This window comes from Mus pahari, chromosome 17, assembly GCF_900095145.1.
Source record: "Mus pahari chromosome 17, PAHARI_EIJ_v1.1, whole genome shotgun sequence".
NCBI classification, from domain to species: domain Eukaryota; kingdom Metazoa; phylum Chordata; class Mammalia; order Rodentia; family Muridae; genus Mus; species Mus pahari.
Window position 1 is genome coordinate 40984181 of NC_034606.1, and position 3813 is coordinate 40987993.

A 3813-nucleotide genomic window follows, 5' to 3' on the forward strand; every position below is an offset into this window, starting at 1 on the left:
AGCAGTCAGTGCTCTTATCTACTGAGCCATCTCTCCAGCCTGACCAAGGCAACTTTTTTTTTTTTAAGATTTATTTATTATTATACACAAGTACACTGTAGCTGTCTTCAGACACCAGAAGAGGGCATCAGATCTCATTAAGGGTGGTTGTGAACCACCATGTGGTTGCTGGGATTTGAACTCAGGACCTTTGGAAGTGCTCTTACCCACTGAGCCATCTTGCCAGCCCAGGGCAACAACAAAGCTCTTCCCCAGGACAGGAGGAGGTCGGGAGATGACCTGCCTCCTCCCTGGCTCCTACTGGAGGAATGCTGAGTTCTGGTTCTGGGTCCCTGAGGAAGGATATCTGGGTCCCTTTGGTGGGACATCTAGTTCTCGTCCCTCTCTGTTTATTGTCTGCCCTTGGTGCACCAATCTGTCCATGTCTGTCAGTTTATGTCTCTGTCTTCATCTCATTGCTTGATTGGTGCTCTGTGTATCATGTTCAAAAGAAAAAAATGGTTAAAACTTTATCTGCGGGTCATTCAGCCCTTGATTTAGTTTTAACTTATTTCCAAAAACAAAACAAAACAGAAAACAAGCAGTCTCATTTGGCCTTTGGATCCCTGCACCTGTAGTTAGGAGTCCAGCATACCCGGAGAAGCCCTGCTAGGAGCTGATTATCTGCACAAGCCACTCTTAAAGGAGCCAGCAGCTTCTCCAGTTCTATGGTAAAGAAGCTGATGACTGTTTTCTCCTAGAAAAATCTCTGTGACTGTGATTATTGGGCTCAGCAGGCATCAAGGTGCTCCTCTTTTAAAATTACAGCTAGGGGGCTGGAGAGATGGCTCAGCGGTTAAGAGCATTGACTGCTCTTCCAGAGGTTCTGAGTTCAATTCCCAGCAACCACATGGTGGCACATAACCATCTGTAATGGACACCCTCTTCTGGTGTGTCTGAAGACAGTGTACTTATATACATGAAATAAATAAATAAATCTTTAAAAAAATAAAATTACAGCTATAAAAAGTAAAAAAAAATTGTCTGGTCTAAATATATAAGATGTGTGTGGGCACTTCATGCTTGTTTCTGACTGGTTTTAAATATATAAATATGCTCTGCATGTCCTGGTTATAGATTATTGGCTTATAAGTTATTGGGTATGATTAAAAATGTGTAACTTGGGGCTGGTGAGATGGCTCAGCGGTTAAGAGCACCAACTTCTCTTCCGAAGGTCCTGAGTTCAAATCCCAGCAACCACATGGTGTCTCACAACCATCTGTAAGAAAAGTCTGATGCCCTCTTCTGGAGTGTCTGAAGACAGCTACAGTGTAAACACATATAAGAAATAAATAAATCTTTTAAAAAAAATGTGTAACTTGGGCTGGTGAGATGGCTCAGTGGGTAAGAGCACCCGACTGCTCTTCTGAAGGTTCAGAGTTCAAATCCCAGCAACCACATGGTGGCTCACAACCATCCGTAACAAGATCTGATGCCCTCTTCTGGAGTGTACTTACATATAATAAATAAATAAATCTTAAAAAAAAAATGTGTAACTTTGGTAACAGAAAGTTGGCTTAAAACTGGTAACTCAGGGCTCAAATCATTCAGAACAACACGTGGCATGAGCTTACCCAGGGAAACAGATCTCTAAAGATATCTCTAAATTAGGTAATATTTTATGTAATTCTTTTGTTTTGTTTTGTTTTGTTTTTTGAGACAGGGTTTCTCTGTATAGCCTTGGCTGTCCTGGAACTCACTGTGTAGACCAGGCTGGCCTCGAACTCAGAAATCCCCCTGCCCCTGCCTCCCAAGTGCTGGGATTAAAGGCATGTGCCACCACTGCCCTGCCGATTTTATGTAATTCTTATCCTAGAAACCAGACTTATAAAAGATGGGATTTAGGGCAGTGTTTCTTTGAGATATTAGAGTGACTAAGCCAGTTCAGTCAGTCAACAGGTTCTCTAGCACAGGAGTGAGGACTAAAAAGAGAAGAGACAGACAACATTGTAGCATGACCTCAGCCAGCTCTGAGGCTAAGGCAGGTTAATTTCCCTCCCCCCACCTGCTTTTATACCATTCTAATTACATGTAAGTGTTAAGGGTGGGCAGTACAAGGAGGAACAAGCAAGGCAATAAACAAAGTCCTGTGATTACTCCCGTGACAGTTGTTTCCAAGGACTTGTCAGAATGACCAAAATATCTGAGCCCACTTCCTTGTCTAAGCCCAAAATCTGTCTCTTGCCTGAAGCCTACTTCTTTTATTCTACCCTAAGATTAAGATTCCTGCCCATGTTCAGGTGTTCAGGAACTGGCAGCCAAACTTTGTAGCATGGGGGTGATACACTTGGTGTTGATTTTGGAGAGACTGGATTGTTTGTTGGAGGTTGAGTTTTGCTTTCCAAAGTTGTGGTTGTGCTCAAGTGTTGCAAAGCAAACTTGAAGATTTTGGTTGAACTGCCAGTGTTCCATTGGCTGCAGTTTGCACTTCCATCACAGACTCCTGATTCTAACTCACACATATTTGTAATTAGGGGGAGTCAGGCAGGTAGAGATTGTTGCAGGGTTTTTGAAGGATTGATGAGGCTATGGAACTTGAGGAGACATAGCAGCCTGGCTTGCCTACTCCAGCTGCCATTCCAGGAAATGCTTATAGAATTATTATGGATTCAGAGGGGTGTTTTTATACTGTTCCTTTGCATCCTGATAATTGTAAAGAGTTTGTTTTTAGTGAGCTTGTAGTTTTAAGGAATCCATGAAGCGATATTATTGGAAAGTTTTACCTCAGGGAATGGTTAATAGCCCTACATTATGTAAAAAAATTTGTCGATGCTTCAATATAAGAAGTTAGAACTTTGACTCTTTCAGTGTATATTATTCATTATATGGATATTTTATAAGCTGATCCCGAAGGAGCTTTACTCTTATACAATGAGCTTTAAATTTTAGGGAAGTGGTTGTTGCTCAGAAAAGATCCAAAGGCAATATCTTTTCAGTGTTTGGGACATAAGCTATATCCTAAACAAATTGTGGCACAGAAAATTCAAATAAGAAAAGATAGTTTACTTTTAAAGATTTTCAAAAGTTGTTAGGAGATGTTAATTGGCTAAGACCTCATCTTAAGCTTACCATAGGAGAACCTGAACCTCTGTTTGATATTCTCAAGGGGGATGCACATCCTAATTACCTGATGAGGGACAAATAGCTTTACAGAAAGTAGAGGCCGCTATTAATCAACTACAGGTACGTTATATAAGCTAGGATCAATTGGTGGCTGTTTGCGTTCTTGCTACTTTCTCGTGTGCCCACAGCAGTTGTTTGGCAAAAGGGACCAATAATGTGAATTCATTTTTCCTCATCTCTAAGTAGCTTTAACACCCTATTATGAAACAGTTGCTGTGTTCATACAGAATTGTAGGATTAGAATCACAAAAGCATTTTGGGAAAGAACTTGATGAAATATGTATTCCTTATTGGAATAAAGAATTAAATTGGTTATTGCAGAATACTGGTATTTGGTCTATTGCATGTGCAAAATTTTTTTAGGAAAAATTGATAACCATTATCCAAAAGATAAGTTGTTACAATTTGCCTCTCTGCATGCTTTTGTATTTCCTGAAAATGTGCACATGCAGCTGACAGAGAATGCACGTATGTATTTATACAAAAAGTTAAGACAGCTACTTTTGTTCATCATTAAGAAAAAAAAATGTGCTGGGCTTGGTGGTGCACGCCTTTAATCCCAGCACTCGGGAGGCAGAGCCAGGCAGATTTCTGAGTTCGAGGCCAGCCTGGTCTACAAAGTGAGTTCCAGGACAGCCAGAGCTATACAGA